A 9,652-nucleotide genomic window follows, 5' to 3' on the forward strand; every position below is an offset into this window, starting at 1 on the left:
AACAGTAGCTTGTACTTGATCCCAACTTAGGTATGAAGTTCCAAATTATGGAAAAATCTGTTATCCAGAAAACCTGAGCATTCTGGATAACAGGTTCCATACCTATATCGTTAAAAGATACATAATACAGCAGTACTGACAGTTTATATATGTATCTATTGATGCAGAGACAAGGCCAAACTCTATATTTATACAAATTCTTTGTTTTCTAATAGTGGGCAGATTACCTTCTCTTGTAAAAGAATAATACTAATAATGTTGTATCTTCTCTCTCTTACAGAAAATGGACTGGAAACTTCTAATGAAGAGACAAGTCAAACCGCCCACTAACTGAGTTCAAGATGGAGGATTTTGATTGAGTTATTTGGTTTTGGTGAGTGTGAGATTATCAAACTGTCCTTAAAGCAATAGTGGGATCTAAAGAGTGAACTAACAGATGGGACCCCAAATGATTTATCCTTACTTTAACCTTTACCATTTAGGGGAATATTTACTAAACCTCAAATTTATCTGGCCAGGCTTTTTGGGGCAAAGCTCAAATTTTTAGTGGAGAAAAACCTCACATTTTCTCATACCCGATGCTGCAAAAAGCCTTAATTTGAAAATCTGACATCTCAGACATATTGAGGTTCTATATAAGTCAATGGGAGAGGCATCTATCTCAGTTTGAAGTGTTCAAGGTCTGAGGTTTAGCACGAAAATCAGACTTTTTTCTGGGTTTTTTGGTCAAAAAAACGAAGCATTTTAGCAATTCCGAAAAAAAGCCCAAAAAAACGGGAGCTATTCTGGTTTTCTCTCAATTTTATCTAATTAAATAAAGTTTATTTATTAATAAATAAGATAAAATCTGGCATGGGAGTTTGGTCGTGTTTTTTTAAATAAAATATGAGAGAAATTCTGATTTTAGTAAATAACCCTCAATATTACTAATGTTATCTGATTCCTGTTTTTCTTCTTTCTTAATAGATTCCAGCATGTCCCACCTACTTTGTCATTATGCCTTGATGGAGGTGGGCTTCACAGTCATCTGACACTACTGGATCACAGAGGGGTTTCTCTCCACCTCTGTCTGGTGCAGGAGATGCTGTCAGTGACATCCCAACAGAAGAAGCAGACCCCACAACTGTGGGGGGGATTGGAGGAGGGGGGCCCGGTAAAGATGCAGAAAGAGCCGGGCCCATTATACAAGATTTATCAGCAGGGCCCAAAATCTGGGGGCCCAGAGACTACAAGTTATCACCATGGCCAGATCTGAAGGCCCATGATATTGTGTTATATTGAAATATAATATATTGTATATATAATTGTACGTATTGTATTATAAAATATATGTATAACATATAATAATAATAAATATATAATAAACTTTTCAAAAGTGTCTCGTTGACTTTATTACCTCATTATGGTGAGTCGGAGTTGAGTAGAGCGAGTGCTGCAACAACTCAACATGATAATGTATTTTATATTTCATCCTTGAGATTATTTGCAGACAGTTGTAATCATGGGGGCGGATTCAGTAACCGGTGAAAAGTCGCCAGCGAGCGCTTCATTTCTGATGTTACTAATCTGCACACTTATTATCACCTATTTCTTAAGTTACTATGGGGGTTATTTATCAAAGGTCGAATTTTAGAGTTTTTCAGAACTCGAATAAACTCACAACTGGAGTGGTTTCTTATTTAAGAAAAAGCTTGATTCAGCAAGTTCGATGTTAACAACCCAAAAACACAAATGAATACAGTTTTTAGGCAAAAAAAAACCTTGAATTGAGTTTTCCGGTATAACCGTCCGAAAAAAACTCGAACATCAAGCAGCTTATTAACATCTTCAAATGGTACAAGGGAGCTCCGCCATTGACTCCTACATGACATCAGCAGGTTTTAGGTGGTGTATTTTTGGATCCAAGCTATTTTAAACCTGAAAAATTGATTTTTGACCAAAAAAAAACCTTGAAAACTCGAATTTTTGAGGAAAACACAACTCGATCCTTAATAAATCTGCCCCTATATGTTGGCATGCACAGTTTTGGATAGGACTGCACCCTCCCCTTTTTTTGTGTATTGTACTTTTTGTAGAGTTGTGTTGCATTAACAGTTAATGGCAGGAGAAGATAACTTTTAGTATGAATGGCTATTCCTAAGCAACTTTTTAATTGGCCTTCATTTTTTCTTTTTTTTAATAGTTTTTGAATTATAATCCTTCTTCTGATACTTTCCAGTTTTCAAACAGGGTCGCTGACCCTATCTGAAAAGCAAAAGTTCTGTAAGTTTAAAAATGCATTGTAATGTTCTGCAGAACCAAGGGGAATCCTGGAGGGCCCCAGCCTTATCGGCAGTTGCTGGACTTTTTGGGTCAGGCCCCAGTCCAGCACTGAGCATACAACAAGCCTAGGACTCATTGATAAAGCAGAGGCACTCGCTCATTATGTGTGTAAGTCTATAGTAAAACTGAGTAACACCATTGCTCTAACTATGAGCTTAACCCCAATAATGTGCTCTGCATAAGGCCTTGCTTGTATGCATAGTCCAGGGTGGAATAGGGGCGTGGCCAAGAATCACCCAGTTTTATATAGGGGGAGGTTGACATGTGATCATATGATGATTATTTGTAATTAGTAATATTGCTGTGTTTTTAATTCTGTAAGGAAGTCACTTTTACACAATATAGGGTCGTAGAGGGGCATAGACTGGAATGTAAAATGTGGCCTTTAGTCTAACTTATACTATTATGTGTCATTAGTCTTATCAAATATACATATGTATTAAAGGCTGATTCAAGGTTTTTGAGGGTAGCTTCACTATATATATATATATATATATATATATATATATATATATATATATATATATATATATATATATATATATATATATATATATATATATATATATATGGGCTGGGTGAGGGTTAAGGTTTTTAGAAAAGATCCCTTATCCGGAAAACCCCAGGTCCTGAGCATTCTGGATATAGGGTCCCATTCCTGTACTGTTATTACAGAAAAAAAGTAATTTTTAAATTATGGAAATATCCCTTATCCGGAAAACATTTCCTGAGCATTCTGGATATAGGGTCTCATACCTGTACTGTTATTACAGAAAAAAAGTATTTTTTAATTTATGGAAAGATCCCTTATCTGGAAAACACCAGGTCCTCAGCATTCTGGATATAGGGTCCCATACCTGTACTGTTATTACAGATAAAAGGTATTTTTTTATTTCTGGAAAGATCCCTTATCTGGAAAACACCAGGTCCTGAGCATTCTGGATATAGGGTTCCATTCCTGTACTGTTATTACAGAAACAAAGTATTTTTTAAATTATGGGACGATCCCTTATCTGTAAAACACCAGGTCCTGAGCATTCTGGATATAGGGTCCCATACCTGTACTGTTATTACAGAAACAAAGTATTTTTTAAATTATGGAAAGATCCCTTATCTGGAAAATACCAGTTCCTGAGCATTCTGGATATAGGGTCCCATACCTGTACTGTTATGACAGAAAAAAGGTAATTTTTGAATTATGGAAAGATCCCTTATGTGGAAAATACCAGGTCCTGAGCATTCTGGATATAGGGTCCTATACCTGTACTGTTATTACAGAAAAAGGTATTTTTTAATTTATGGAAAGATCCCTTATCTGAAAAACACCAGGTCCTGAGTATTCTGGATATAGGGTCCCATTCCTGTACTGTTATCACAGAAAAAAGTAATTTTTTAAATTATGGAAAGATCCCTTATCTGTTGTTTTTTTAACAACAAAATGAGAAAAGTATATACAGGTATAGGACCTGTTATTCAGAATGCTCAGGACATGTGGGTTTACGGATAATGGATGTTAATTTGGATCTTTATAACTTGTCTACTAGAAAATCATATAATCATTAAATAAACTGGTTTTGCTTCCAATAAGGATTAATTATATCTTAGTTGGGATCAAGTACAATTTCCTTTTTTATTATTACACAGAAAAAGGGAATCATTTTTAAACCTTGGATTATTTGGATAAAATGGAGTCTATGGGAGATGGCCTTTCCGTAATTCTGAGCTTTCTGGATAACGGGTTTCTGGATAACAGATCACATCCCCCTACCCATTAAATAAACCCAATAGGCTGGTTTTGCTTCCAATAAGGATTAATTATATCTTAGTTGGGATCAAGTACAAGATACTGTTTTATTATTACAGAGAAAAAGGAAATCACTTTTAAGAATTTGGATTATTTGGATAAAATGGAGTCTATGGGAGATGGGCAATCCGTAATTTGGAGCTTTCTGGATAATGGGTTTCCGGATCCCATACCTGCATATATTTATATTTATGCGGTATATACGGACGTTTAGTGCCATTAATTTCAATGGGAGTTTGACTGTATAGGGAAGTTAAGTGCCAGAAGCGACTATTCTGCTAGAAATGGTTGAACCCTTTATTTTCTTTGTTTAGAAAAATATTTGGTAAAACCTTGTTGCTGCTCAAGTGAATTTTAACTTTATTTGTTTTAATATGGAAGTTTGATTAAGCAACTCTTTTCAGTTCATGTTATTATGGGTAAGATTTGAATCTTGAAAGTCAGTCATGTGATATGGGCATGATGTCATAATGAGCCAAGCTGCAGAAGCAAGTGCTGTTGCCAAGCAGTGTGATGTCACAATGACCCAACTCACAGGTGTTTATGTGACAAGCAGGAGATTAACAGTTGGTGTTTTGCTGCCGTACAGTTGACATCGATCCTGTTAGTGGCTGATACCAACTTTTTTTTTGGAGAATCCTTGCTGAGAATTTGTTATCTAGCATCTCGCAGGGAGATCCTACTGATTTGTAAGTACCTGTCCTAATATGTATTATATTTATTATGGGGGATGGTGTTAGAATTTTGTAACATTGAGCTGATTTGCAGGGGAGGCCTCACCATCTGACAATATTTAAATGAATTAATCATTTTAGGGTACACAAGCTGATTTACTTCTCATATTCAGATTTGTCTTTATATTCAGATATACATAAACAGGTATGGGACCTTTTATCCAGAATGCTCGGGACCTGGGGTTTACTGGATAATAGATCTTTCTGTAATTTGGATCTTCATAACTTAAGTCTATAAGAAAGGCATGTAAACATTAAATAAACCCAATAGGCTGGTTTTGTCTCCAATAAGGATTCATTATTTATTCGTTGGGATCAAGTACAAGTGACTGTTTTATTATTATAGGAAAAAAAATAATTTTAACAAATCAGATTATTTGGATAATTTTTAGTCTATGGGAGATGGCTGTCCTGTAATTCAGAGCTTTCTAGATAACAGGTTTCCGGATAATTGATCCCAAGCAACTATTTAAACAAATATAAACTTAGAGACCAGTGTTTCTATAAAATCCAGTCCATTACTGGGGCTCATTTATAAACACTGGACCATTTTGCACCTGGGCAGTAACCCATAGCGACCAGTCAGTTACTTGCTTCTTTCAGCCTGCTGCAGGTTGAAGAATGAAAGCATTTGATTGGTTGCTATGGGTTACTGCACATTTGCCCAGTATTAAGCCACTGTGTTACATAGTTACATAGTTACATAGTTAAATTGGGTTGAAAAAAGACAAAGTCCATCAAGTTCAACCCCTCCAAATGAAAACCCAGCATCCATACACACACCCCTCCCTACTTTTAATTAAAATTCTATATACCCATACCTATATTAACTATAGAGTTTAGTATCACAATAGCCTTTAATATTATGTCTGTCCAAAAAATCATCCAAGCCATTCTTAAAGGCATTAACTGAATCAGCCATCACAACATCACCCGGCAGTGCATTCCACAACCTCACTGTCCTGACTGTGAAGAACCCTCTACGTTGCTTCAATTGAAAGTTCTTTTCTTCTAGTCTAAAGGGGTGGCCTCTGGTACGGTGATCCACTTTATGGGTAAAAAGGTCCCCTGCCATTTGTCTATAATGTCCTCTAATGTACTTGTAAAGTGTAATCATGTCCCCTCGCAAGCGCCTTTTTTCCAGAGAAAACAACCCCAACCTTGACAGTCTACCCTCATAATTTAAGTCTTCCGTCCCTCTAACCAATTTAGTTGCACGTCTCTGCACTCTCTCCAGCTCATTTATATCCCTCTTAAGGACTGGAGTCCAAAACTGAACTGCATACTCCAGATGAGGCCTTACCAGGGACCTATAAAGAGGCATAATTATGTTTTCATCCCTTGAGTTAATGCCCTTTTTTATGCAAGACAGAACTTTATTTGCTTTAGTAGCCACAGAATGACACTGCCCAGAATTAGACAACGTGTTATCTACAAAGACCCCTAGATCCTTTTCATTTAAGGAAACTCCCAACACATTGCCATTTAGTGTATAACTTGCATTTATATTATTTTTGCCAAAGTGCATAACCTTGCATTTATCAACATTGAACCTCATTTTCCAGTTTGCTGCCCAGTTTTCCAGTTTAGACAGATCACTTTGCAAAGTGGCAGCATCCTGCATGGAACCTATAGTTCTGCACAATTTAGTATCATCTGCAAAAATAGAAACAGTACTTTCAATGCCCACCTCCAGGTCATTAATAAACAAGTTGAAAAGCAAGGGACCTAGTACAGAGCCCTGTGGTACTCCACTAACAACACTGGTCCAATTAGAAAATGTTCCATTTACCACCACTCTTTGTAGTCTATCTTTTAGCCAGTTCGCTATCCAGGTACAAATACTATGTTCCAGGCCAACATTCCTTAATTTAACCAGTAACCTTTTGTGTGGCACTGTATCAAATGCTTTAGCAAAGTCTAAGTAAATCACATCCACTGCCATCCCAGAATCGAGGTCTCTACTTACATTCTCGTAAAAAGAAATTAAGTTAGTCTGGCAAGATCTATTACGCATAAAACCATGCTGGCACAAACTCATAGTATTATGATTTGCTATGAAGTCCAGTATCTTATCCTTTATTAACCCTTCGAAAAGCTTTCCTAATACTGACGTCAGACTAACTGGCCTATAGTTTTGAGGCTGAGAACGGGATCCTTTTTTGAATAGAGGCACCACATTAGCAATTCGCCAGTCTCTTGGCACAATACCAGATCTCAATGAATCCTGAAAAATTAAGTAAAGAGGTTTGGCAATCACAGAGCTAAGCTCGCTAATTACCCTGGGATGAATACCATCTGGCCCTGGACCTTTGTTAATCTTAACCTGTTCAAGTCTCTTTTGAATTTCTTCTTGTGTGAACCATGCATCATTAGTTGTATTACTAGAATTGGGAGTGTTAAGAAGGAAACCTTCACTTACTGGTTCTTCATTTGTGTAAACAGATGAAAAATACGAGTTCAGAATCTGCGCTTTTATTTTGTTTTCATCAACCAGCTGATCCCCCTCTGATAGTAAGGGTCCCACCCCTTCCTGCTTCATTTTTTTACTATTGACATATTTAAAAAATAATTTGGGATTTTTTTTACTGCTTGCTGCAATATCCTTTTCTATAGCAATTTTAGCTTGCCTTATAGCTTCTTTGTTAATGAAATGATTGAAACAGTGCAGCATTAAGGGGATGATTTACCAACGTTTAATTAAAATATTTGCTCAAATTAATATATCTATTGTAAACTCTATTGTAAAATATTAGTCAAATATTTGCGTGTAAAATTTAAGCATCTAAAAGCAAAAGGAGCCTTTTAGCAAATCTGAAGTGTTTTTTCAATGCATATTTTCTTAAAATTTTTGATCCATTGAAAATGATAGAGAATACATTTTTACACAATGATTTTATTTAGTTAAATTTTTTATATTTGGATTTTTTAATAAATAAGCAAACATTTACATTTTTAAAAAATGATTTTATAAGGACCCATTTTAGGGTCCTTATATACTCAAGTAAATATTATTAACATGTTTTTTTGATATATATACATAAGTTTAATAGACATAAGTTGAATTCAGGTTATTATGGATAGAGAAGCCAATCTGCATTTTGCAGGAGGATCATGAGATATCCGTGTCATGCAGATCATATGTGATTAAACCCTGATTAATACAAATATATGAAATTTATTTTACAGGAATCAAGATGTTTAGAAGATTTTCTAGAAGAATTCAGAATTTTTTTCATCGCAAGAACAAGGTAAGGAGGCAGTTTTATCTAATGATATTATCAGAACATGGAGTCAGCTAAGCTGCCAGATCTAGGGGGTTCATTTTTAAGATTCGAGTGGTGTTTTCCAGAAAAATTTGCGTTTTCGAGAATTATTATATCCGAAAATAGCTCAAATCTGAAATCTAAAACCTATCGAGGTCATTTAGAAGTCAATGTCAGAGGTCCCTTGAACCATTCAAAGATATTAATAGCAGGGGCGTAACTATAGAAGAAGCAGGGGGCCCCAGGAGATATAGGGGGCTCATAAAGCCCTAATTAATGAATAATTTCAAGGTAAAATGGATAACCTCTGGATATGTTGGGGGCCCTAAAATTAATTTGCTGTGGGGCCCAGTAACATCTGGTTACACCACTGATTAATAGCCTGTATGATGTTCCAGGTTTTTTCCGGAGGGTTTTGCCTGAAAACTCGAATAATTCAACTTGAAAGTGAACTCGTAGAATCAAGTTTTTTCCATTCGAGTTTTTTCTTAAATAAGAAACCATTCGAGTTGTGAGTACATTCGCGTTAATTAGAGGTACAAAGAACTCTTACATTCGACCTTTGATAAATATCCCCCTAATGTTGGTATCACCTTGCTAACGTGTAGCATAATAATAAGCTGAGCTGTCTGTGCTTGGTTGGGCCTGGCTTTTGTTTGTTATTGAGTTACTCGATTTCTTTCTTCGAAGAAAGCAAAGAAAATATAATTCCTAAAAATATAAATCACTTATCAGTCTCTTAGAGGCACATTTATCAAAGGTCGAATATCGAATTCATGTGAGTTTTTTAAACTCCCTTAAATTTAAATATACTCGAAATCCGACTGGAGGGTTATTTAATGAAAAAAATCTAAAACTCAGACTAATTTTACTGACCCGAAAACTTGAATCAAATTCAATTAGACCAAACTTGATTTGAGTCTTTACTCTGAAAAAAACTGTCCGTAGGGCTACAAAAATCTCCAAATTGGTCACTGGACGTCTCTTATTGACTAGTACATGAATTCGGCAGGTTTTAGGTGGCGAATAGTCAAATTCTTAAAGGGCCAGAGTATGATAAATCTCAAAAATCAAATTTGAATTTGAATCGAGTTTAGATAATTCCCTAGTCTAATTTAACAGTTTTGACCATAAAAAATGTGAAAATACGAATTTTCAATTCAACCAAGCTTCATTTAGCTTGGTTAAGACTAAAGTGATCCCACTATTGTTCTGGCTTTAGATACTATAAAGCATATTTATGCCTTGAGGTGGGAGCAGAAATAAACTGGGGTAAATTTTGCTTCTAAAATATATTCTATCTATTCACTTGACCTCCCAGCAGAGCTCATGGTATATCAGGGTTCAGTAAAATAGAACTAAATTTCACTGAATTTAATGTAGGGATGCACCAAATCTGAATGCTGAATTAACGGTAGCGCAACTTCGCCAGCATTCAGCACACTGGATGCAACTTTGTATGTTAGAGAATTAAGGGCACATTTACCTAGGGTCGAATATCGAGGGTTAATTAACCCTCGATATTC

The sequence above is a fragment of the Xenopus laevis genome, chromosome 8L (assembly GCF_017654675.1).
Source record: "Xenopus laevis strain J_2021 chromosome 8L, Xenopus_laevis_v10.1, whole genome shotgun sequence".
In the NCBI taxonomy this organism is placed as follows: domain Eukaryota; kingdom Metazoa; phylum Chordata; class Amphibia; order Anura; family Pipidae; genus Xenopus; species Xenopus laevis.